Source organism: Triturus cristatus, chromosome 7 (genome assembly GCF_964204655.1).
Source record: "Triturus cristatus chromosome 7, aTriCri1.1, whole genome shotgun sequence".
Lineage (NCBI taxonomy): Eukaryota > Metazoa > Chordata > Amphibia > Caudata > Salamandridae > Triturus > Triturus cristatus.
In genome coordinates this window covers 573,618,641-573,646,222 of record NC_140590.1, presented here as the reverse complement: position 1 = coordinate 573,646,222, position 27,582 = coordinate 573,618,641, and the positions used below count along the sequence as shown (strand labels likewise).

The 27,582-nt window shown below is 50.8% G+C and overlaps 1 protein-coding gene across 13 annotated transcripts in view; it reads right to left on the bottom strand.

Moving 5' to 3' along the window:
- Positions 1 to 27,582, bottom strand: part of SPATA20 (spermatogenesis associated 20) — a 2,191,885-nt gene that overhangs the window by 1,608,016 nt on the left and 556,287 nt on the right. Inside the window, exons 1-3 of one of the 13 annotated variants that reach the window (XM_085617135.1) lie at positions 9,690 to 9,781; positions 9,208 to 9,269; positions 9,063 to 9,104 (exon numbers count right to left, since the gene is read on the bottom strand). The exons of 11 other annotated variants lie outside the window; for them this stretch is intronic. The gene's annotated coding sequence lies outside the window, so the exon portion shown is untranslated. Of the gene's footprint in view, positions 1 to 9,062; positions 9,105 to 9,207; positions 9,270 to 9,689; positions 9,790 to 27,582 lie in introns of those variants that run through there. One more of the 13 variants, XM_085617136.1, reaches the window with a different exon arrangement.

Here is a 27,582-nt window from a genome sequence, read left to right as displayed (position 1 = left end):
CATGTTGGAACATTTTGAATACGCGTCCAAGAGTGGTAGCATGTGTGCAGGTTTGAATTCAATGTTTGAGAAATTAGCAAAAGAGCTGTTGGATAATTTGTGCTGCTAGTGCTTTGTTGAGAGGACCCTTATGCTGAAGTGATGAATTATGAAATACATCTTGATTTCAGATTCAGGTTTGAATCACCATTAATTTAGAGAAAATATTTAAAGATGAGCTGGATAATCTAGAAAATAAAGCCCCAGACGTCTAACATTGGGAACATCCAGGTTCAAAAATGTTTATTCCAATATTTTGATGACCAAGTGAATTTTAAGAAACATAGTGCTTATAGAAAATATGTGCCTCTTTTGAAATCTTTGTCTTACCTGTGACACAGAACTACGTTTAGAAACGCCAGTTAGGTTCCATGTTTTTTACTATTTTGAATTTTAATAAATGCACATATATTGCTCCGCGGAAGTGAGTAATAGTAACAAGTCCAATTGGTAAATTAATCAACTATTTATGAACCAAACCTCTTTGACCACTTGAAGTGACAAATGGCTCATTCAAGTGTACTATATGATTTTATTAAATGTATCTGTTTAGAGTGTTTTCAGAACATCTTGCTTTGTTTTGTCACATAAGATATGTAAAAGTTATATCTTTGACTCATGACACAATTAGACTCTGCTAAAAATGATGACACAAAGTATTGTCCTTTCCCCAAATCGGCACGTAGAGTACTGGAATATTTCAAATGTCCCTTTTCAATGCATTAGTTATTTCAGTTAATTTATTTCAAAATTGTGCTTTAAATGCACTTTTGATTTCATCTTTATTAAAAATTTCTCAGGGCAGGGGACACTCCTATCAAAACCTTACTTGAACAAGGATCCATTGCTGATTGGGTATTACATCTAGCTTTCAGCAGTGCTAGTTGAGTATGTGGAGGGAGCCAATAAAATAAGTGGGTGGAGCCAGTAGAGGAAGTGGGCGGAGTCGTGAAAAGTAGGTGTGGCCTCCAACAAAAATTTGAGCACCTGGACTTCATATTTTACAAATTAAGCACTGTCGGGAGTGCTATGCCGCCGACGTACCACCCCTTCAACAGTTTTTCTAAGGGTATTCGCGGCACCCCACCTCCCATAATAACATTCGGACCTCCGCTTCGACACTATGAAAATATAAGTCACGGACATGGTATGGGCAGTTCTGGAGTAGGTAGAGGAACAGTGGTAAAGCCAGCATTTTAAACAGTGCCGCACGACCAAGCAAAGTTAAGGGCAGGGACCTCCAGTGTTTAACATTATCTCTAAGTCGGTGTAGGGGGACCATAAGGTTTTTATCGTAAAAGGTTTTTGGGTCAGGGGTAATAAATATCCCCAGATATCGGAAACCCTCCCTAGTCACCTCTATATTGCAGCCTCTGGGTAGCCTAGGTGTAGGGCCATGGAGAACAAAGAGCACAGACTTTGCCCAATAAATGGCATAGCCTGAGTATTTGCCAACATTTGTAAAGATATGCAATAATCCGCGTATGGAGGCATAGGGGGAGGCTAGATAAATCAGGATATCGTCGGCATATAGCGATATTCTGTCTTCAGTGTCCTCCTCCCATTTAAGGCCTCTGAGGGTTACGTCTCACCCATGACGCCAGGGGTTCCAGAACCAGAGCAAAAAGTAGAGGGGATAGGGGCAGCCCTGCCTAGTCCCCCTTTGCAACGTGAACACTCGCGAAGTACGATTATTCACCCTCACTTGGCCGCGGAGTTCAGTATAGAGCAACCGAACCCACGCTATAAACTTCGGGCCGAATCCAAAGCGGGCAAGTACTTCAAAGAGATAGGGCCACTCTATGGAGTCAAAGGCCATGGAGGCGTCTAGTGACATAATTACTGCGTCTTCCTCTATACAGTGCTGCCGTGCTAACACATTATGAACCCTGCGAATGTTCAGAGCTGTATTTCGCCCCGGTACAAAACTGGATTGGTCTGCATGAACAAGGGAGGGTAGGACAGCATTTAGACGCGATGCTAACAGTTTCGCCAGGACCTAAGCCTCCGAGTTTATCAAGGAGATTGGCCTATATGAGCTGCAACAATCAGCCGGTTTCCCAGGCTTATGAATTACCACTATAGAGGCTAGTCATTGGTCTGCTGGCAGCATGCCTTTCTTGAGGCTTTCCGCGTACATATGTTTTTTTTTTTTTTTATAACAAACTTTATTACATTTTTTCCATTAGAAGGAGCAATGGATTACAAATTGCATTAATCACATAAGTACATATATGGCAGTGGAGACATCGCAAGCATCTTGCGCCAATCTGTAAGCAGTGTAGCACATTTGTCTGTACATTCTTAAAATGTATCAGGTCGGCCTGAAAGGCAACCAATCACGCACATTGCTATGCACTAAGTAACCATCCTTCAAGACACTTTACCCACGGGGAGCGATGCCCACCCAACATCCCCCCAACTCCCCATCCCACCCAGAACCCACCCACCATAACCAACCCATGCCACAAAAATTCGGTCTGAGGGCCGTAGGGCATTCCCTGAGGGGGGGTAAGGAGGGGAAGGAGACCACACCCTAAGCGTGCGGCAGGGGAAGGGAGGAGGCAGAACAGTGCAGCAAGAGGGGAGAACTAGATGAATGAGAATATGTGGAGTAAGGAGGGGAGGAGTAAACCACCACCCACCGGGAAGTGGCTTCAATCATTTGGGATACTTCATCTCTCATTGCCAGGGGACAGGTTCCATCAAACACCAATCTTATCCGCTGACAGGTACCACGGCACGTACAGGGGAACTCTGGGGATGGGTCCCTGCAGCCTCCTCCCCCATTTCACTTTTAAACAGCTCAGTCAAGTGTGCCCATTCAAGGGAGATAGGACGCTTGCGCAGCCCCCGACTCTCCTCACGGTGCAGGGCCTCTCGCTCTGCCACCGACCAGCGCAATACCACCTCTCTCCAGGCCTCTACACGCGGTGGTGCACGAGACTTCCAACGCTGTGTTATCAGGCGCTTTGCTAGCATTAAAGTCAGATTGGCAAAACGACGCAACAGTTTCGCTTTAAGGGGGAGCGGTAAAAGGCCCAATAAACAAGCCTCTGCTGTGTCCCAGGAGGGGCGCTCGGTGATTGTAAATAAAACTTGCGTTATCCTACCCCAGTATCCCCGACGCGCCGGACAGAGCCACAGCATATGCATCAGGTCGGCATCTGGTGCCGGGCAACGAGGACAGGCTGATACCGCTGTGTTGTACATCTTACTTAGTGTATGGGGTGTAAGGTAAGCCCTGTGGAGGACAAACAATTGAATAGTTTTCAACCTACAATTGCGGGACACTTTCTTAGGGTATTCCAGTATATAGGTCCACTCTCTATCACTAAATGCCCGGGACAAATCTGCTTCCCACCGCAACCTGAGAGGAGCCAAGGAAATCGGTGTGTGTTCTCGGAGGCCACGGTAAAGCCAACGAACCAGGAAACGTCCATGGCCCACTATGTGGAGGGAGCGCAGGAGGTGGAATGTTGAGGGTTCTACAGGTGTTGCCTGCCACTGTGCCCGAATACACCGGGAGATCACCGCATGGAGCAGAAACTGGGTATCGGGTACCGCGTTCACCCGCACAAAGTCCACGTGGGGCATCAAACTGCCTTCCTGAAAAAAGGCTCGTATTGTGTCCACCCCCTGTTGCGCCCAATTCCGTAATCGACCGGCACTCAGAATTCCCTGCCTTGTGGGGAGGCCACACAGCGGTATATTGAGAGAATATGGATTTTGGATTTTAGCATACTTACATGCCCTTGTCCAATAATGAAGCGCTATCTTCAGTAGGGCCAGAGGGTCCGATGGCTTAGGGGCACCGGGGCACAACAACGACTGCAAGGTACCACGCGCTAGTTGGGTCGGGGTGTAGCCTATTTCAAACAGGTTTTTCCCGGCCAGCCAGTAGGCCATTCACTGCAGCTGACCAGCAATGCAATATGCCATGAAGTCGGGAGCTCCCATACCGCCGGCGCCACTCGGGATCCGCAGCTTAGCTAATGCCACCCTATGCCTCCATGGACCCCAGATCAGCGAGATCAGCAGGGTATCCAACTCTCGAAAGATCCAAGCGGGGTATACCACCGGGATGTTGACGAAATGGTAAAGCAGGCGAGGCAGCATCACCATCTTAGATATCGCCAACCGTCCCGCGATGGTAAGAGGCAATGTATTCTAAAATGTAATTTGGGAACGTATGGAAGAGATTGTGCATACCAGGTTGCCTGCTATGACATCCGGCACGGACTGATAGATATTAATCCCCAAGTACTTAAAAGTAACTGGTGCCACCCTGAAGGACAAAGGCCCAAAACATAGCTCCGGAGCCATGAGCGTGCCACTGAAGGAATAGGCTATAGATTTGGAAGTATTGAGGTGCAACCCGGAAACCTCCCCAAAGTGAAGAAAAAGATCCGCCACTTCCCTCATGTCGGCCTGGAGATCACGAAAGTAGAGCAGCATGTCGTCTGCGTAAAGCGAGACTGAATGCAGGAGACCCTCCATCTGAATGCCATGGAGGACCATGGCCCACCTAAGGTTCTGGGCCAGAGGCTCAAGCGCCAAAACAAACAATATAGGCGATAATGGGCAACCCTGGCGCGTACCCCGAAAGATAGGGTAGGCCGAGGAGATAATCGAACCTGTCTTCGCCCTAGCCGTGGGGGCGGTGTAGAGCAGCTGAATCCAGGCACATTTTTGGGGGAACGCCCATTTTAGCCAACACTTCCAGCATATAAGACCAACTTAGAGTGTCGAAGGCCTGCGATATGTCCAAGGATAGACACCCTGCCCTCGGTGGTCGGAGCCCGGAGGCATGCAAGAGGGCGTGAAAGTGCCGAAGATTCAGCGATGTACTCCGCCGTGGGACAAAGCTGCATTGGTCTGTATGGATCAACCGCAAAAGAAGTGGGAGAAGGCGGTTAGCAAGGAGTTTACTAAGAATTTTATATTCTGTATTAAGGATCGACGGAGGCCAATACGATGACATATCTAGGGGATCTTTATCCGGCTTTAAGAGGGATGTGACGATCGCCTCCCGAGTGGTAGGTGGCAACCTCCCTTCTGCGAGTGATGTCATATAGAGTTGAAGTCGTTTGGGGATTAAGAGAGGTGAGAAAGTGGAGTAAAATTCAATGGGTAGCCCGTCGGAGCCAGGGACTTAATAGCTACTCTGATCTCGGCCGGGGTAATCGGCGCCTTTAAGTCATGGATTTCTGCTGCAGACAGCACTGGTAAGTTCACCTGCGCCAGAAACTCAGTCATATCATCCGCGCCCGGTGTTGAGTGCGCCCCATAGAGTGTCTCGTAATGGGTCCGAAACGCCAAGTTCATCCCCAATTGAGTCTGGACCCGGGAGAAGGACAAGTTGGGGGGGCAATAAGCTGCGCTAATAACGTGCCCGCTCTGTCAGCCTCCGAGTGCGTGCGCTGGGTGTACGCCCTATAATCTAATAAGCGAAGACGCTCTAGAGTTTCCGCATACTTAATTCTGGCCATCTGCAAGGATTCCTCGGCCTGCTCGTCCAGTTGGGCCGCTACTTCATGTTCCTGCAGCGCTGCCTCCACGTCCGTTAGGTCCCGGATCACTTCTCTACGGGCCCCCACCAAGGAGCTCAGGGACACCCCCCGTATAGAGACCTTGAAAGCTTCCCATTGTAGGGACGTGTCGAGGCAGTGCTTTTGTTAACAGCAAAGTATGTGGTGATCGCCGTTTGTAATGTTTCACGGAAGACCTGGTCTTCTAATTGAAGGGCTTGCATCCTCCAAGTCGGTATCGGCGCCGGGGACCGGACCGGCCCCACTGAAGGCACAATTCGATAGGATTGTGGTCGGATAGGGTTTCGCCCAAATAAGTGCAGTGGGAGACAGCAAAGGACAAAGTCGGCGAACCCAAGAAGTAATCCAGGCATGTATGCAAGTGATGGGGGTAAGAATAAAAGGAATACTCCCTAGCAGTCGCATGTTGCGATCTCCAAAGATCCAGCAAGTTCCAACCCCGTGCCCACTGACCCAAGGCCGCGGCACGGGTCCGCGCAGCAGTACCATCCAATGGGGGGTGAGAACGATCTAGCTCAACATCAAAGACAGCATTCAAATCTCCACCAAGCAACCATGGACAATCACTCCAATCAGACAAGGCTAAGGAGACCCGGGAGAAGAATTGTACATTATCTACATTAGGGGCGTACAAAGAGCCCAGCACTACGGGCGAGCCATCTAATAGGCCCCGCAACAACACATACCTACCCAGATCATCAATCCGGCTCTCTAACAAAGAAAAGGGGACTCTGCCCGGAGCCATATTGCAGCCCCTCTAGAAAAGGCAGAGTATGCAGTGGCATAGAAATGACCTCTCCAACGTTTTTGCAATTTCAGGGACTCGGAATGGACCAGGTGAGTTTCTTGAAAACATACTATTTGAGCCTTACGGCGGTGCAACTGGGCCACTACACGGTGGCGTTTCTGAATGGAGCCCATGCCCCTCACATTCCAGGAGATGAAGACATACGACCTTGGGACTGTCATCGTACCAGGAGAAAACCACCCCTCCCCCCCCCTGTCCTCCCCCCCCGCCCCACCCTTATCCCCCCTCCTCTCAGACCGTGCGGCAAACCTGTAAACAAAAACCTTGTTACCCAATACTGGGTCCAACGCCCCAACTGCGTCCGACCAAACTGTAAACGAATCATAACTGCAGAACCAGAACTAGTGCTATCGCCTAGTGGGGGAAAAAGTTAACTTCACACTGAGTTATCAGTAGCGTGTACAAATCGTGGAAGTGCCAAAGACAGGGCAGGCCGGGGAACTACTCATATATAACCGGATTGTGCAATATGGTCCAATGGCACACTGAGGTAAGCTAAATGCATAGGAGATGCCTCAGACAAGCAGTGAGGAGGTGTTCACTCCCAAAGCTCACCTCCGGAGAACAAACCCCGCAATAAAGAGAGGAAGTCAGAATGTCAGTCCGAGAGGCACTCTAGGGGGTCTTTGCTTAGGTGAGTGGAATCCGACGGGAATAGTGCCACGCTCCCATCTGTGTCAGAGTCAGAGGAATTTCCTAAGGACGGACTAGTGCTGATCGGTGGCCGGGTGGAGCGAAAGGATGAGGCCGAGCACAGTGCCTCACGTTGGCCCTCTCGAATTTGTTGCTGCGGCGGAACGCTGGAGGTCGTGCTCTGCGTTAGCATAGTCTTTTTCCGCCTTCGTGGGGGTCTCTGCGATTGCGGCAGTGAAGAATCCAGCCGCCTAGCCGGGAGAACCTCCGGGAAGTTTCTGTCCAGCCAGTCCCATGCACTGTCCGGTGTGTCGAAGAAGATAGACCGCTGTTGATGGACCACCTTCAGTTTGGCCGGGCAGAGTAGCGCAAAGGGAAGGCCCGCAGCTCGGATCCATGCCTTCACCTCCATGAAGGAGAAGCGCTTTCGCTGGACTGCCTGCGTATAAGTCCGGGAAGATAAGGACGGTGGTGTTTTCCACGAGTAGTGGACCACTGTCTCGGGCAGCCTGTAGCAGGTGATCGCGATCCCTATAATTGAGGATACGTGATAAAATAGGGCGGGGGTTGGCTCCCGGAGGAGGTCGTCTCGCAGGAACACGATGCGCCCTTTCCACAGTAAAGTGGGGGGAGAGACCAGTAGGGGCCACCACCGTTCGCAGCCAGTTTTCGATGCGAGTCGTGGGGTTCGGGCCCTCCACGCCCTCCGGGTATCCCACTATCCAGAGATTGTTGCAGCGTGCGCGCCCTTCCGCATCGTCAGCCCGCGCCTGCAGGGCATCGATCTGCTGGCGCATGAGGGTAAGCTGTTCGGGATGAGTCGCCACCTGGGATATCAACGGCTCCACCGTCTGGTTCGTGTGCCGCACCTTGTCTGCCCGCTTCGTGTGGTCATCTTTCAGGAGATTCAGGTCTACGGAGACCACTCCCAGCTGGCCCTCCAACGCCGAACGAGTGTCTCTGATCTCTTTGAGGATCACATCCAGTCTGTCCGGGGACGGAGTAGGTGACCCCCCCCCCCCCCCCCCCCCTGCTGATGGGCCCGGGCGTCCGCCAGCGCGGTCGGGGGAGTGTGACACAGAGCTCTCCACAGTCGGCCGCACAGGCGCCCTGGGCCTGGCTCTTCCCATTGTGTCGCCAAGGTGAAGAGGAAAGCACACAATCTGGAAAGGCTGGGCGTACTTGGGAGGATTCCTGCCCCAGGAACTATGCCGAGCAACAGGCAGAGGGAAGAACAACACTCTGGGTTCCGATGTGGACCTCCGTATCCGCCCCAAGATCAGGCACAAGACCCCGCAAGTCGAGCAGGATAACAAGTAGATACAGTATTCTGGCACTTAAGGAAATGTAAGGAAAGAGCCGCTCAGAATAAAGCCAGTCCATCAAGGGTGATCAAAGTCTTACAGGTATTAGGGCTCCACTATGGCACTACAGTCACTGCCCTCCCGCAGGCAGGGTTCCAGGCGCCAGCCACAGACGTCCGCCCCAGCAAATAGTCCACCAACACAGGGCTGCTGGTCCACCACCGGTGCGTGGCGCGAAGAAAGCCGTCGGACCGAGGCCTACCGCCGCCGGTGCCGTCTTCACACGTATCATCCCTCATATATATATCCATATATGTTGTTTGTATGATGAATATATTGGTATAAATTGAAAAAATGAACTTTACCACATAAAAAAGCAAAATAAAAATGAAAGGTCTATCCTTATACCTTTAACTCTTCTTGAGTACTTTTGTCCCAGTTTTGTCTTGTTCTTTATCAAGGACCTATTTATTAGGCCACAGTACAGATTCTCTGAACCGGTTTTGTTTTCTTTCGGAAGTACTTTGCCCATTACCCCTTGTTTACCGGTTCCTTATCCCGCCTTTGGGGGTCCCCCTGTCTTATTGATACCCTGTTTAGGTCAACATGTTTCTGCCCTAGGTGACAACAAAATGTTCGGGGAATTCATCAGGACCAAGTCGCTAGTCACTCTGCTTGAATAAATGTGTATAACAAAAATTAGGAAATATTTTGGACCAACCATACCATACGTATTAGTCGTACTTCAGTTCAGAAGGTCAAAAAATCCTGGAACAAAAATAAGACAAGGATATCGTCAATATAACATACATGGCCACCACCACCAATTGTGTATATAGTGCTCCACACCACTAAAAATGTCAATCCTTACCTAATGATTCTGTTTATGTACAGACTCTACCTTGATCCAGAGTCGCATCATATGCAGATCCTCTATTAAAATAAAATATGTATGTAAATGAGGACTTATAAAACATGTGAAACCATCTGTTTTTCATGTTTCCTAGCTTTAAGGTCAAAAGGTGTCAACGAACCTCAACAATCTCTCTCGTTCGTTAGGGCAATCTTAAGTATAGAGTGCAACCTGCTCTAATCAAACGGATGATTTATGCCCCAAAAGTTTTTAGATTTATTACGGTTTGGCATTTCTAAAATCTCCATGTTTAGTGTCAAAAAAGCCCGTGTTAGCAGCTCTAATGTATCAAACCGATCTCATCTTTCTCGATTTTAAAATTATGTAAACAAACTCTCGCTCGATCCATTTCTCAGACTAACTACAGAAGCCCAAAGAGTTTAAACTCCTGCAACGATAAGTAGTTGCGAGAGGAGAATGGATGTTCAAAAGGGCCTCACCTGCATTATGAACAGCCCACAGCTTGCTCTGACTCTGGACGGGAGTGATGAGTGCGTCGCTACAAGCAAGCTTTATTTACACCGGCAAAGTGGCAATTCTCACAACGGCTCTGCGCATGCGCTACAACGTGAAAAACGTCCATACGCATTGCGCATGTCGTCATCAGCTTAGGCCCTAATACGTTGTCATGGTAACTCCACACAACAGTCAGAACTTTAACGAAGGGCCCGCATTCACTGGCTATAAATAAAGCCAAAAACAAAAGTTTTAGACTCAACACGCAAAGTATATTTGTGTGTATTTTTTTGGCCATTTGAACAGATCTTTAATTATTGACTTTTAGGATCCCGACAGGGATCAATCAACGATCTCTCTTATGATTACCGATCTCAACTCAAACATCATCGGTCATAATATATGTAGACAGCCACAGCATGTGGCGCGATCCCTGATATAGGAAATGTCACATACAACAAAATATATTTGATAATCATATCACAATGTTGCTAATAAATTTTCTCCTCATGTGAGTCCGACTTCATTTCACTCACATAATTCAGACAGTATTTACAGACTTCATCAGTACAGTCAGAGAAAATATATCTTTGCCTGTTCTAATATTCTAAAAGATAAACGGCCACAGATATATGTATCCAACTTATTAAACATATATACGGAAACTGATCTTGTAAATAGATAGATCTATTATAAACTGCACCAGGGTATCCCTTCATTTAATCCAGTGTGATGACTAGCCAGTCTAAATACCCAGCACTGTTCACGGCGAAATAGAATAGTCTCTACAGGTCCCATGTCTCTGTGGTAGTGAGGTTTATCCGAAACCACCCATCCCATGTCTTCCTCTGTGTGACCTGTCTATAAAAAATGGCGTGTGAGTTTTCTATTGGATTTTTTGTGTTCTATCATTCTTGTTTTAACTTTACGTGTGGTCATCCCAACATCAGGTCACAGGGACACTGAATGAGGTACACCACTGCTTCAGAGTTACAACTAGTATGCTGAGACAAAATCTAAGGTGTTCTAAGCCCTAGATCTAATTGGGTAGTACGTGTGGTGAGATGACATACTACACAGGCGCCACATGGGAAATGGCCACGTATTGGCTGTCCTGTCCAAATCGCTCATGGCACATCTATGGTACGGGACTGTTGTGGTCTTGTATGTACTAAAATATCACCTAGGTTTGCACTCCGTTTGAAAGCAAATAGAGGCTTGTTGAAGACCTTTTGACCTTTATTCAGAATGTGCCAGTTCGAATTGACAACTTTCCTAATAGTGTTACTCAAGTGGCTGAAAGTACTCACACAGACCAATTGATCAGAGGGGGGGGTTTGGATATGATTCTAACAGAGCATCACGGTTATTATTTTGGGCCCTTTTGTTAGCTCGTCCCATGAGAGGGATAGGGTATTGTCGTGCCTGGAGATTGTAAGTCAAATTTTCAGCATGTTGTCGATATTTGATAAGCTCAGTACAGTTTCTCCTTAGCCGCAAAAACTGTCCCACCGTGAGCCAACATGGCGGACGTGTTCTAGGCCGACTCCGTCCAGCCCGCCGTACATCCGTCGACAATCGGGCATCCCGGTACTTTTGAAGCGGTCATCGATGTTGCTGAGGCGCGGTACCCGGTTCCCTCCTGTTTGGTGAAGCTGGGGGGCAGGGAGCCGCGGTGGAGCTGCAGTCCTGCCGTAACCAGGGAGAGGCCTTGTGGTGTGAAGAAGGCCCCGGGAGTGACGAGCTGTTTCCCTGCTGCAGGCTAAGGACGGACGGGAGAGCCCGGTTTGGCCGACGAGCGCGCCCGGCGGCGGAGTGCAGATTGGTCCTGTGGTGGGGGGCTTGGCCTCCGCTTGAGCTGTAGAACACTTAGAGAGGGGATTGGAGTGTTCCGGCGGCCAGGTCGGGCCGCGGCGGTAAGCGGCCGGGTCGGGCCGCGGCGGTAAGGAGGAGCGTATGCGGAGGGAGAGGCGGCTGCTTCTGGGCCTTTGCGAGACCTGCGGCGCTGGAGATCGGAGGCGGCCGGCGACTGGGGCTGCTGGCCTACTGGTGGCAGTGTCCCATAACTCTGGTGAAGCAGGGGGCTCGGCGGCGCAGTCGGGCCACGTGGGGACAGCCGGGGGCCTGGTGGGCTGCTTCGCTCCTGGCCATGGTCCTGTGTCCCCCCCCCCCCCACTGTATGCGGTACAGATTGGGATCGGCGGCTGGATCTGGCCGCGTGGGGGGACCGACGACACTTCTGGCATCCCGGCATATGTGACGCAGTTCTAGTCGTGGCTGCGGCCTGGTGTCCGGTCCCCTGCTGATTGGCACAGTCAAGGAGCGGGGAGCCGCACTGGAGTTGTAATTCGGATGCAGAAAGGGACAGGCCTAGCGGAGCGAAGAAGGCCCCGGGAGCGATGGGCTGTGTCCCTGCTGCAGGCTGAGGGCGGACCAGGGAGCTCGGCCCGGCTGGCGGGCGCGCCCAGCGGCGGAGTGGTCCTGCAGTGGGAGGCTTGCCCCCCGATCGAGCTGTGGAGCCCTGAGTGAGGGAGTCGGGGGGGTTCCGGCGGCTGGACCGGGCCGCGGCGGTAAGGAGGAGCGTCTGCGACGGGCGAGGCAGCCGATCCTGGGCCTTTGTGGGGTCTGAGGCACTCGAGAACGGAGGCGGCCGGCGACAGGAGGGGCGGATCTGCCGGTTGCAGTGTCCCATAACTCTGGTGCAGTGGGGGGTCCGGCGGCGCAGTCGGGCCGCGTGGGGGCGGCTTGGGGCCTGGTGGGCTGCCTCCCCCCTGATTCCGGGGCGATAGTGGTGGTTGGACCCCGGTTTCTTCCTCCCCCCCCATCCTGATGGCGGTACAGACGGGGATCAGCGGCCGGATCGGGCCACGTGGGGAGATCTGCCGCAACCGTGACTGGTACCCTGGAGCCCTTCCCTTGGACGTGCTTGGGTCTGTGTACTGTGTGGGGGTGCGCCCCTGGTCTGGATTGAGCCGCAGGAGACAGGTCGGGCTGCTGGTGGAGCCAGTCGCCGCCTGTGTAAAGAACATTAGGCGGTGTGAGGGGGTGCGCTCCATCAGGTTGACCGATCGCTACGGGGACGGGTGAGGTAGGGTCCGTTGTCCCCCACACCTGGGGTGCTCGGAGGGTCGGGGTGGACTCGGGGGTCGACCGGGGCGAGATCGGCGGCTGGATCGGGCCGCGGGATCTACTCTCCTCTGGGGTCATACATCGTGCGGGTGGGGGCGGGCCAGTCGTAGCGCACGGCATCAACATGACCAGAGACAAGGGAAGCGGTGGCCCGGCCAGGCAGGGGCCTATAGATAAATTTACTGGTCCGGGGGCGGTGGCGGGAGCCTCTGGGGGCCAACCAGGAGCGGGGCCGGACAATGCGGCCCTGATGGCCGCCATTACCCAATCCAGAGACATGCTGGATGCGAAAATAGGGGCAGTCGGAGCGGACGTTACGCTGCTGCGGCAAGATCTACGCAATGCGGTGTCCCGAATTACGGAGGGTGAGACGCGTATTTCTGGGGTGGAAGATGATGTGGCGGAGCTGAAACGAAAGGTAGTAGTGCTGGAGACCGTCCAAAAGGGCCTCACGCTCCGAGCAGAAGACGCGGAAGGACGGGCCCGACGAAACAATCTCCGTTTTGTTGGCTTTCTGTAGGGCTGTGAAGAGGGAAACATGGAACGCTTTCTTACGACCTGGCTGGAGGGTTGGCTCCCCCCGGATGCGATGTCCAGATGTTTTGTGGTGGAGCGGGCTAATTGGGCTGTCTTGCAGAAGCCTCCGGTGGGGGCTCGCCCACGGCCTGTCATCGCCAAATTCTTGAATTATTTGGACAGAGACGCTATCCTGAAGCAGGCCAGGGCCAATGAACCCCTGATGTTTCATAATTCTCGAATCTTGATATTCCCTGATTATACGCGACAGGTCCAGCAGCAACGTCAGTCATTTATGGCCGCCAAGGCCCGGCTGCGAGAGCTTAAACTTCCCTACGCCCTGCTCTTTCCAGCCCGTCTCCGAGTGGTCTTTCGATCCCGTACACACTTCTTTGATACTCCGGAGGAGGTGTTTAGATGGACGGACGAAACGGTGCAGGTGAGGCCTCACACGCCACCGGGCCGGGAATCGTCTTCGGGGGATGCGGCACGGGGGGGCCCTCGGGGCCGTTGGCAGAAAGGGGACAGGCGTTCGAGGTCCAGGTGGCGCTCGCAGTCTGGTGGTGCCGTTGGTCGAGGGGGTGCCAGCCCCTGGGGGACAGTCATTGGATCCTTAGCGGAGGATACAGGTGCTGCGCTGAGAAACGTCAACTACGGATAACCGGGATGTCCTGTGCTGGGCTTGACCTACCGTCGGATGTGAGCTGGTGGGAACCTTGCCCGGAGGCTATGGGCTGTGAACTGGAGATCCATTGGTTGGGATGGTCCGCATCCCCCCCCCCGTTGGGGGGTGGGGTCTGCCTCGCTGCGACAGATACTTCAAGGGGTTTTTTGAGGTGTGGGGGGTTTGTTAGGGAAGGGTTGTTGCTCGTTACAGGTCGCACGTCCATTACAGGTCCACGGCAGGTTGTACACAGGCCTCCGAAGCTCCATGATAGTCTGGAATAGCGATGCAACCCCTTATGGTTGAGATGTCTGATGGGGGGCAGGGGACACAGGGGGGTCTCTGTATCCTGAGTTGGAACGTGCAAGGGGTTCTGGACAAGATTAGGCGGGGGCCATACCTATCACGCGAAGCGGGCGAAGGCAGATATTCTTCTGTTACAAGAGACCCACCTCATGGGCACAAAGGCCCTGTGCCTGCAGCGATATGGGTTCCAATAGGTTTTTCATGCTGGCTTTCTGCGAGGGTTCCGGGGCGTGGCTATCCTGATACACCGTAGGGTCCCCTATACGCACGAGCAGCAGTGGATTGATGGGCAGGGTCGTTACCTGTTTATCCAGGGTAGGGTTGGGGAGGATCCGCTGATTTTAGGTAGTGTGTATGCCCCTCCCCCGTTGCAGTGGAATTTAATTGAGCGGCTACAATCTTTGTGGGTCGACATGCCAGATGTAATGTCTTTGGTGGGTGGGGACTGGAGTTGTGGAGGGTCGTAGGGGAGATCTCCCAACCAAACTGCACTCTCTGGTGACGGGGATGGACTCGGTGGACACCTGGCGGCGGGCCCATAGCACGGCTCGGGAGTATACATGCGTTTCGGCAGTTCATCACTCATTCTCTAGATTGGACTACATTTTTGTCCCCCGGGCGATGGCTGGGAGGGTGGCGGCGGTGACGATTTCGCCCCGGGGGCTCTCGGATCACTCCCCAATGCTCGTAAAACTAGAGAAAGGCAGGGGAAAGCGGCCGTTTCGATGGAGCCTGGTGGTATGGAATCTCCAGAAGGCCGAATATGCAGCACATATGGGCGAAGCCATAGCTCAGTACCTGACGGCGAATGTGGGATCCGTCCCTAGTGCGGCCATGTTGTGGGAGGCGATGAAGCCTACGTTGCGTGGGGTGGACATCTCTTGGTGCGCAGCGGCTCGCCAGAAGTATAGGGAGAAGCTGACCCGCGCTGAGGCGAACAGAGATACTCGAGCGACAGAACCGAGAGTCGGGGAGTGCTTTGGGAGTGCGACGGTTGCTGTGGGCTCAACAGGAGTGCGCAGCTCTGCTGATGGATGAGGCACGGCAGGTTTGGCTGGCAACATGCAGCAGAGTGTATCAATGGGGGGATAAATCGAGCAAGATGCTGCACCGCCTTTGCCAGGGCACTTTTCATGCTCAAGCCCTGCCGTGTATCTTAGACTCCGCGGGGACCCAGATCACTGATCCCCCATCCATTGCAGAAAGTTTTGCTACATACTTTGCGGACCTTTATGCCCCCCGGGAGTGTCTGTCGGCCGATAGGGTTGAGAAATGTATTACAGATCTGCCCCTCAGGGCACTATCGGACGAGCTGCGGGATAAGCTGGAGGCCCCATTGTCGGATGAAGAACTGGGAGTGGACCTGGGGGAACTTAACCCGGGGAAAGCTCCCGGACCTAACGGGTTTCCGAGCGAGTTTTTCCGTCGGTACCACATGCAAGTAGCCCCACATTATCACGCGGTAGTGGAGGAGGCCCGGGACAGGGGCTTGCTTCCTCCAGACTGGAGACACGCAGAAGTGGTGGTGTTCCATAAGCCCGGGCGCCCTCCGGAACAACATGCCTCCTATCGCCCCATATCTCTTTTAAATGTGGAGACCAAGGTCCTGGCGAAGGCGCTGGCCAATCGTCTGTTGCCTCATATCACGTCACTAGTGCATCCTGACCAGGCGGGGTTCATGCCTCAGCGGGCCACCCAGCACAATATTAGAAGGGCGCAGGTGGCGATTGCAGCAATCCAGCGGTTGGGGGAGCCGGTGGCAATACTGTGGTGGATATGGACAGAGCGTTCGATTAGTTGAGTTGGGTTTACCTGTTTGCTCTGCTTCCTAGACTCAACCTGGGTCCACGTTTTCTTTCCTACGTGAAACTCCTCTATACGGGGTTGACGGCGTCGGTGCGGGTAGCGGGTGCCACCTCCTCCACCTTTGCTATTCAGAGGAACGCGGCAGGGATGTCCCCTTTCGCCGTATCTATTTGCTCTCGCCATGGAGCCCCTGGCGGTTGGAGTGCGCGCCATATGTCGGTCAGTCCCATGCCTTGGGCAAATTCCGCCATTAGAGTGCTGTGTCTGGCGGTAGGGCGTCGGGGATGCCTGTCTAATGCGTCATCCATGGTCAAGTTAAAGTCGCCTCCCAGTATCAGGATACCGTCTTCAAGATCAATCCGTGTTTTACCCAAGTCGCTGAGTGCCTCCTTCCCCAGCACTGGTGGGAGAAACACTGATACCACATTTATCGCCGTCCCTTCCCATGTGGCCCCCAGCACTGCAAATCTACCCTGTGGATGCGCCCAGGTATAAGTGGGTGTGAGAGCGAGGCCTTTTCGCACTATTATACCAGTCCCCCTGGAGCAAGTGATGAATCCGGCATGGACCAGAAGTTTATATCCCCACCTACGGAGGGCCTTACAAGTATTACCCACAAAATGAGTTTCTTGCAACAATACTAGGTCCGGCATCTGTATCTTGAGATAATGCGACACTACACCCGTTTTTATGTTATCTCCCAGCCCGTTTACATTCCACGTCATGGCAGACAATTTTGTGACAATAGTATTAGCCATAGTGGTATATCAGTGTGATTAAGGAAGCGGATACTGTGGCCATTACAGAGGTGAATGAGACAAGTACCACATGAGCGGCCATGCAGTCCAAACGGAACCGGCCATACATTGCGGGGCTTTGCGCAACTGTCCGTTGTATTGTATCAAGTGAAACTGGCCACTGTTCATCGGACTCGTACAACTCTTTGCTTCGTGACGTGACATGTAACAATAATATTAACACTAACCCCCAACAATCACCACACTACTCCCCTCCCTGCCCCCCTGCCGGTGGATTCCAAACTACCCACCCCCCAACAAGGCAGAGTGCCTGTCGCCCACCCTCCAATATGCGAGGTGCCTGGTGAACAACCATCCCACTCCCGTCGTTAATGAAGGATGGATACATGTTACACAGTGTATCGATTAGATCCGTACTCATCCCATCTTTAGGTTTTACCACCCGTGTGGCATGGCACTGGTAGTCATGTCCAGAGTAGTAGTGGTCGATCCCCCTTAGGCATCGACAAGTCCCTGATAAACACCCCAGTACCTTATCATGTGTCCAGTGTTATGTCCAGGGGCTTCAGGTGTCTCTCAGGGTAGCCTGATCAGAGTGCTCAATGTCCCACCCTGTCATCCTCTCAAGACCGAAGGTTGCTTCTCCTGTGATGGGTCTTCTGGAGGTGTGTTCCCGGTGGGCAGTCTGTTACCTCGGGTTCTGTCATTTCTGCCGCTGTGTGGTTTTCCAAACTGTCGCCAACCCTCCAGCCAATCCTAAGCTTCTTCCGGGTATGAAAAGAACCAGGTTTTTCCCTCGGATTCGACCCGTAGCTTCGCTGGAAAGAGCATTGAGTATTTCACCTCTTTGTCTCGCAACGCTTTCTTGACTGCAGTGAAGCTGCGTCGTTGAGCCTGCACTTTGGTAGTGAAATCCGAGAAAAACGGGATTGTGCTGTTTTCCAATATTATCGGTGGGTGAGCACGCGACATCTGGAGTATCACATCGCGGTCTCGGAAATTAAACACTCGCGCTATGATGGGCCTTGGGGGAGTTCCTGGCTTCGGCTTACCCCCTGGGACTCGGTGGGCCTGTTTGATGGAAAAATAACTGGACAGGTGCTTCGGCTGGAGCTTAGTCAGCACCAGGTCTTCGACGAAGAGATCCGCAGCCGGCTCCTCCACCCGCTCTGGGACTCCAAGAATGCGTATGCTGTTTCTACGCGCTCTTCCCTCATAGTCGTCGAGGAGGTCTTCCATTTTCACCTGTTGGTCGCGGAGTTGAGCCACTTGCTGCTTGAGGAGATCAGTGTCTGACATTAATGTTGCTGCAGTTTCTTCCACATCTTTCATTCTTGTATCCATTTTTCATAGATCAGCTCTTATGAGGGAGACCTCGATGTTGACGGTGTCGATGCGGGTTTCTAGAGATGTTCGCACTCCGGTGATAGCTTCCATGATGTCGTGGAGGGTAAGATCCGAGCGAGGAGGCGGTAAGTGGGGGTTGTTGGTTCTTTCGGCGGCAGCAGCCTCAGCCTCTTCGCCCGCTTTGCCCCAGGCAAATTTAGCTAGTGTCTTTTGGGCCTGTGTCTTGGCTCCCTTGCTACTGGCCATTATTGCGCAGGGTTGATGTCTGTGTCGCAGGGCCTAGTGCCAGTAATCACCGCCGCCTGCCCAGGGAGGGAGGGTAGGTATTGCCCCTCACCGTCGGCCTGTCGGTTTTCCTGGCAAGGCTGGGTGCGGCCTTGGTTCTCCTGGTGGCCGATGAAGAGCAGGGGGGGATCCAATGAGCATGCCCCGCGGTCGTTCGGTCCCCCTCGGGCCAGCACTGTAGGTGTTGAGGCGTGGGTAGCAGCGAGGCTCTGGGTGCCACGGGGCACGAGGGTCCCTTGTTGTGGAACTTTGGTGGACTCCTCTAGATTGGGTGACTAGTTGTTGTACTTGCGCCAGCGTTTATTTATGGCGCAGTCTCTTCTGTGTTACACTGGATTTATGGCAGTGACGTGGGGGCACGTCTAATGCAGGTGGAGTTGTGACCCCGGGCAAGTGTTAATAATACAGCCCCCCAGTGGTGTGTCGGGCAGCTACCCAGCTTTGTGCACTGGCGACGTCTAAAACGGTCTGTTTTGGGTGATTTGTAATATGAGCTTCGCCGGCGACTAAGCCAGAAGCCGGGGCCTTAATTACCGGTCTTGCCGATGCGCTTTTAGAGGTAACGTCTACTCACAGGCAGCCGTCACACCAGCGCGGATCTGCAGTCGACCTCCGCTGCGGCCTCTGGCAGGAACCACTGCAATGCACAGGGATTTTGATCACCAGTCGCTCAGTTGCAGCCACGCTCCCGTAGCCTCACCTCTCCGTCCGAGAACGGAGGAGCAGGCCGCCATGTTGATTTCGCCGGGGCTCCGGAGGCACTGTCTTTTCTTCTATTGTGGCATTTGCGGCATCTCGGATTGCACGTGCTGGTATCGATGCAACTGCCAGGGAGTTCTGAGTCTCCCAGTCGTTCCACTGTAGCCACGCTCCCGCAGCCTCACCTCACCGCCCCGGGGTATGGGAGCAGGCCGCAATGCAGTCCTCACCGGGGCTCTGGAGGCACTTTCCCTTTCTCCGCTGTAGCGCTTACGGCATCTCGAGCTGCGCGTACTGTGTGAGCTGGACTTTGTCGGGATTCGGATCCCCCTGGATGAAGGGGGATTAGTCTTTGTTATAGTGTCGGATTATGGACGAAAACGGCGAGGGCAGCGGAGCCACTTCAGAGTGCCGTCATTCCCGGCGGCTGCAAGCTACGCCCCCGTCAATAGCTTTCTTAATAATATTTTGTGGTTGACGATACCAAAGAAAAATTCTCCAGTGCTGATGGACTGAATCGTTAATTCTTATTAACCAAGATTAAGAGAGACTAGTAAATCCAAACTGAATTTAGTGATAACCTTGCAAATATTGTAGCGATTAACTAAAGCTGTGCCGGCATGAACAAAAATCTGCTTTAGTGATTCTGATGGAGTTAAGCACTCTGAAGCCTTCTTAACTTATGCAACCATCACCACCATCTCCAAGGATATTGTCTTCATCACCGGAACGTGATACGGTACTGTGTTTAACTGGTTCACGTCCTTCCTCCAAAACAGAACACAACGATTCAAGATTAACCAATCATTATCCAACCCCTCCCCGGTCACTCTGGGAGTACCCCAGGGTTTATCCCTCTCCCCGACTCTCTTCAATTTGTTTATGGAACCTCTCACGGAGCTACTCAACTCGTCAAACATCCAATATCACATGTATGCCGACGACACACAACTCTACATCAAAGTTCACTCACTTGACGACATCAAGTCCCTTAACTCAACTCTCCACAAAACACAGATCTGGCTGGCGGAAAATCATCTAAAACTAAACAGTCTAAAAACTGAATTTCTCCTTATCGCCCCCCCCCCCCAACCAAACAACCACCATCCTTGAATGGATGAAGCATATTACAGCACTCGATGGCCCACCTACCATCATCGACTCAGCTAAATCACTGGGAATAACCTTGGACAATAAGTTAAATATGCAGAAACACATCAGCGCTGCAACTAAAGGAGCTAATTTCCAGATTAACACCTTGAGAAGACTGAAACCCTTCATACCGGACAGAGACTTTAAACAGACAGTCCAAGCCCTAGTATTGCCCAAAGTGGATTATGGAAGTATTGCTCTCTGTGGCCTACCCAGATCAACGACAGCTCCCTTAAGAGCCACAATCATCATCATCATCATTAGTCTTTATTCGATTTAAGAAAAATCATAAAAGACACAAACATAAATCCAAACGTTACATATAAAATACATTAAAACATTTTTTAAGTCGTCAATAAATAGGTTAAAAAGTTTAAAAAAGCATTAAACTAGTCAGAATAACAATAAGTTTTAACAATACATGATTAATAAACCCCCATCAACTACAGTGTAATAGGGAATCGATTAATGAAATTTCACACTAAGTGACAACAATTTGAGTTATATGGAGGGGAATTTTCTGGTGTTTGACACAGGCTTTCGCCCTTAGAGTCCATGCCCAACCCAAGAATTTGGCTATTGGTATAGAAATAGTTAGGGAAGTGCTGGTGCATAAAATTCTTAAAGCAACGGCACTGCTCCTGGTGCCCAAATTTCTACATAATGGTGACAACCACACTCGTCTAGGAGTAACTAGTGCTGGGCAAACAAACAGGAAGTGGGCAGTAGATTCCGCCTGTAACCCACAGGCCGGGCAAATTTCCTCACGAGGACTAGACCACCGGCCTGTAAGGGACTTGAGTGGTAAAGAACCTGCTCTAAGCTGGAAGTAGAGCTGCCTGTCTCTGGGTTTCATAATCAAGTCCCAATATTGTTCAAGAACAGGCGTGGTCTTCGCCTCTAAATAGCGACCAGCCATCCCGTTGGGGTTTGCTCGGCTCCACACCTGGTGATCGACTCGTTCCCAATAAATAGCTTTTATAATTTTCTTAGTGGGAAACTGTGCGGTTGCTGGATCGCTCCATAAACTCACCATGCCCATAACTGTCAAGGTCTGGCGGAGCTGCCTCAACCATTCAATCTTGTGAAAAACATCTAAATCTATGACATCCATAAGCCCTTTGGCATACAGAGAGAGCTCGGGAGTAGTCCAGAGCCTTCGCCAGTATAAAACTGGACGAAGTCTAGCAATATCTGCAATGGCCTTCCTACCAAGCTCATACCTTACAGGAACCATAGCGGAACTCTGGGGGAGGCCTGTTATACTACGAAGGAATTAATTTTCGGCTAAAGTTAAAGAAACCAGCCGATTGAACCCCCATAGTTCTGCCCCATACAAAGCTGAACCCAGGGCCTTTGCCTCATAAACTTGGAGCACAGGTTTTACGGGTTTAGTGAAAGATTTTTTATGCTCTCTAATTAATGTTCCCGAGATTTGCCTAAGCTTCAGGGCGGCTACCTCTATATGCTTATCCCATTTATTACTACTGGTTATATGTATGCCCAAATAAACAAAATTGGAGACCATTTCTATTGGTTGCCCATCCAAAAAGAACTTTCTCCCTCTAGAGCTTGGATGCGGGTTGAAGGCCATAAGTTTCGTCTTGGCCACGTTTACCTCCAAACCATGGCCAAGGCAGAAGTCCTCAAAAACTAATAGAGCTCTCTGCAAGCCACTTGGGGTTTTTGATACGATTAGCATATCATCCGCAAACATTAATATTGGAGTAATAACTCCAGCAAGCTTTGGGGCGTCAGTAATGGCGCTAAGCATAGATTGGGCTATCCCATTAATATATAGGGAAAAGAGGGTAGGAACCATGGTGCAGCCTTGCCGCACACCCCGTTCGACCGGGAACTCTGGGGTAATTTCGCCCACTCCTCCCCACTGGATTTTAGCAAAATTAGACTCATGGAGCCTCTTTATCAAGGTCAAAATTTCTACTGGGAGCCCTAGTTTTTCGAGGACTACCCACAACCGATGGCAAGGGACAAGGTCAAAGGCAGGTCTTAGGTCCACAAAGGCTACATAGAGACTGCCTTTCCCCAGAGTAACGACTTTCCAGTGGAGTTGCACAAAACGAAAGACCTGGTCCAATGTGCTGGTTGCCTTGCGAAAACCAGCTTGGAAGGGAGACAAAATCATGTTATCATCAGCCCACATTAACAACTGGTTCAGTATCATCCTCCCTATGACCTTCTGAATTGTATCAATTAGGCTAATTGGTCTATAATTCCCAGGGAGGGTTCTGTCACCCTTCTTAAACACGGGGATTATGACAGCCCCCCCCCCAGGATTTAGGGACTGGAGCGCCAACAGCAATGGCATTTGCCAGTAGGGTAATATATTTGCTCCAGGACTTTTTGTTGTGAAGGAAGAGATCAGATGGAATCCCATCAGGTCCTGGAGCTCGACCAGCTGCTACAGATCCCAAAGCCAATAGGGTATCTTTGATACTAAAAGGTCCACTTGAGAATAAAGCAGGTGATATCTCCCCAACGGGGTTTATCTGGGGGTCACATGCATATTGGGGTCTGAAATAATTTACCCAATCTTCTTGTCAAACATAGTTTAAGGGTCTATCAGGTAACCCTCCCCTGCCCCACTTAATAATATTCCAGAATAATCGTGTGTCCCTAGCATCCTTTAGGTCAGACCAGTATAGCTCGTCCCAGTTCTTTTTTGCCAGACCTATACATTTCTTATATAATTTGCGGGCTTCCCTCACGTAATCAATACTACCACTAGAGAGGGATGTGATGAGGTTAGTTCTGGCACTCTTGCAATCCTTATCGTACCATCGTAAGCGCTTTAGGGGGAGTCGATTACCTTTCCTAGCTGGTTTAAGAAAAAACTGGCGTAATCCCTCAAAAAATGTTTCGTGGAGACCAGTGATTGGCAAGATACCAGAATCAGTGTGCCTACAACATTCAAACTCCAGTACAACTTTAGACAGCAGATTATCAATGCTATTAATTGCCATTTCATTAGACTTAACCACACTCCACTTAAGCCTACGCATATCGTTAGAGGGAAATACTTCAGGTGGCATAAGTATCGGCTCCTCTACTTTAGCATTGCCATTTTTCCACCAGCAATGCGTTACGCATAGCGGGTTATGGTCACTTTCTGGTCTGGGTTCAACTACCATATCTTTTACAAATTGCCATAACCTCATGCTACAAAGGACATAGTCAATTCTACTCCTGTGACGGCCATTGTCAAAAGTATTGGCCCCTTCCTTGTCCCCTGGGGTTCTTCCATTCAAAGCCCTCAAACCTCTTTCATAGCAGAGGGCATTGACCTGTACTGAGGCCTCGGACCAGCGTTTTATTGGGTCCATGTCGAGACCAGGGATACCCCATAGCTGATCTTCCTCAGGGTCAAGTCCCCAACAAGAATCTGAGTTTAAAAGTGGTTCAAAGGTTACATTCAGATCCCCCGCAGCAAGCACTCCCTTCTCACATGAGTGCTGAGCAATGAGGGAATCCAATGTAACCAGGGTCCTGGACTTAGTCCCATTGGTCCCTCTTAGGTACAAATTATAAATATCCACGTCGCCCACAGGGCCCAGGGATAATCTGACTAATTGAATGTCAGGAGACCCTGTGTTGATTTCATTGGCCACCAAGAATAGTTCTTGACGAACCCATATTGTTAAGCCGCCCATAGGACGGCCTTTGGGTCCCCTGGATGCGGGAACGTGGAAATTCAAGAAACCCGGGAGAAACTGAGGCTCACAGGACCAAGTCTCCTGGAGGAGACAGACATCGAAATTACCAATAAATCGAACCCACTCTGGCGAGTCCATTTTTGTCTTCAGACCAGCAACATTCCACGAAATCATTGAACCCACCCCTGTTCCCGGCAAGTTAATCTGACAGGTAATATTAGGGCTTTCATTGTGATGATTTGAATGCTCTAAATGCATTTGTAAGGGGGAGTGCCTAGCTAGATTTGGCGTCCCGGGTAAGGGGAACTCAACTTCAGCCCCTTTATCCACAGGAACCACTCTTTCCACCATGACTTCCCTTAACGACTGGAATTCTGGTCAACCAAAATAGCCTAGGTTGTAATTGGGATTATGATAATTGAGATGGGGAATGATGGTCTCAGGCAGCGTTCTCGGTGCTCCCCAATGATGGGAAAATCTTTCAGCATGGTAGATGGCAGGATAAAAATAACCCAGGTCACGCACCCCTATCCCCGGCTGGCCCCCAAAGAATGAATCATCACAAATGGATCGCACTATGCGTCTGTCTTGAAAATTTACAACAATAGAATCACCCTCAACATCTTTTGGTCTTGTTCCGACCCAACAGACCCTTCTGGCAAATAGGATCTTCCCATTCAAACCAGCATAAATAGGTCTGTTTTTATTTAGCCAGAAGGTCACTTTAGTTTTAACTTCAGTGTAAGATTCAGACTTGCCGTCTTTTAATTCCGGAACGCCAGTTAATACTGCTACGTAAGGAAAAGAAGCAGGGGGAAGATGAATGTGAGCATTTAGAGTTTTCGCAGGATCAGTGTGAATAGTGCTGCTGAATCCTGCCTTCGTGCCCCTATTTGCCTTATTAAGATTCTCTACGGTGTCGTTACCCCCATGTTTACTTCTAGTGAAACTTGTCCGTAGCTTGGTATGGCTAATATTAGCCGGAGCAATAAGTGGGTCAGTCCCTGACCTATCTCGAATGGTTACAACGGGATCAACAACAGGGATGGTTGTGATATTTGTTGTGGGTGCTGGCATAACTGTTTGGTTATAGTTAGAATTAACTCTCTCTCGTGCAGCAAGTTTGATGACATTTTTTAAAGAGCAGAAATTATCAAGCATCGTCTGCTCGAGGCGTTCAACCTTTGTATTGATTAATTTAACCCTCTCGACCAAGGGGAGTAATAGTGAACGTACCATCTGTTCAATTTGGATGATCAGCTCATCAGATTGTAGTTGGTCAAGGGAGTTCTTTTTACCCCCGCCATTAGTTTCGCAGTCCCTCACAGATGAAATGCAGGAGACATTATTAGGATTGGCAATCTTTTTAGGAAGTTTCGGCTGCCTCCCACCTTGGGTATCCTCAGCTCTTTTCCTTTTGGGATTAGACGTGCTTTTAGATTTCTTACTAGCCCGCATCTGGGGGTATATTACATCGGGTCTTGTAGGATTTTCATCTACAGGAACGACCTCACCGGAGGCCTCAAAAGTCCTTATACTATTCTGATTCATAATAGGACTTGCCTCAAGATCCTCGAGCTGAGAGGGATTATCCACCTCAAGCCCGACTGGTCTAATAGGGGATTTAGCTAATGCTAGAGGCCCAATAGATGAGCGTCTTGTCAGCGCTGGTTCAGTAGAGAGTCGCCGCTCAGTTATGGCGATTTCGTGCTCTAAAACTGAAACAGCACGCGATATAAACTGGTCTAGGGTGCCGGTAACGGTCCCGCCCCCCCCGTGCGTTTACCCTTCCCCGCCATTACCCGACCTGCAGTTTAGAATAGGGATCAAAATACTACTTTCAATATTAGACTATGATGGAAAGAATAATATAAAGCTAATGTAAACAAAGAATATAAAACATTTATATAGTCTTACACAATAAATATATACATGATTATACCCGTATGTGCAAATGTAGAACCCCCTGAAATCACAAAGTGTGCTCTACAATAGCAATTTGATATGTAAAACAGGCATACGTCCTATGGAAATTTAGTACACCAGTGGAACACAGTCCCAGAGTCACAGAGTCACGGCAAATGGGGATCACAAACCCCGCGTTGGACACAGTACCTTTGGAGATGGAAAGCGAGTCCACGAGGGGGGGCCCAGCCCTGCCTCTTCCTGGCGATGACGGGCGCGAGACGGGCCCGCCCTTGGCCCGGGCGCACCCGCGCGCGTCCCGCGCTGCGGGGCACCAGCGGCACTGAAGTAGGGGCCAGGCGCTGCCTGATGACAGCAGCGGCGAGCGCCTGGCGCAGAGACTTCTGGGGGATGTAGTCCCGCAACGCTGGCCGTTCCCCTCACGGCGGCGCCGGTAAGAATTTAGGCTGAATTAGCCCTGCTCCCTCGCCCAAGCCGTTCCCCTCACGGCGTCCTCTGGAGTTCTTTGATGCTGGCTCACGGCAAACAGGCTCCCACAATCAATACAGCTGCAAGGCTCGTCATAGGCTCCAAAAGAAGCAGCCACATCTCCCCTGACCTTCGTGCCCTCAACTGGCTTCCTTTTGAGGCCAGAATTCACTTGAAAATCGCTTGTATGACTTACATCACAAAACACCAAGATACTTAACGGAGAAATTGGTACTATCTGGTGGCAACAGATCCACTAGGAGCTCCAACAATCTTCTGCTTAAACCACAACGGTTCTCCAAGCAGAAAACATACTACCGCTCCTTCTCAGGAATGGCACCCAGGATTTGGAATGCCTTGCCCCAAGAAACGAGACTTAACCCATCGACGGCCTTTTTCAAAAAAGAAGTGAAATCTATTCTTCTAGCCAAACTCACATGACTCTTTGATTCTCCCTTGTAACTATGTGATACTAGTGTATGCTAATCCTTACTTTCCTCACCTATGTCACGATATTCAGGTTTTCTATGTTGTTATCTCCGTACTGTAAAGCGCTCTGATACCTGTAAAGGTCCTGTTCGCGCTATACAAAACTGCAAAAATAAATAAAATAAATAAACCCGGACATCACCATTGCCACTCTCGAAGGCTACAAGATGATACTCTGAGATCATGCCAACAAACATGGCGGAGGCATCACCATCATCTTCAAGGAAACCACCAGAAGCACCATCACCAACGACGATCCCCCCACCTCTCTTTGAACACCTCAACTTCCTACTACAAACTGACACGAAGACCACAATAAGAGTCACCCTCGCCTAAAGACCCCCGGGATCCCAAGCAACCTTCTGCGATGCCATTCCCAACCTCATCGCCCCCCTAGCAATAGACTCTCGCCACTACGTCCTACTCTGCGACCTCAACTTCCACAGACAACCCCAACGATGACAACTCCACCGCCGTCCTGGAGAATCTAAACAGCATCGGCCTCATCCAACTGGTTACCGAACCCATACACAAAGCTGGACACACACTGTAGGAAAGTTGGATTGCTTTCGTGGTTACCCCCAATTTTTCTGGTGTTATACTATTTTCTGACTAGTCTGACTGGGATCCTGCTAATCAGGACCCCAGTCACTGTGCT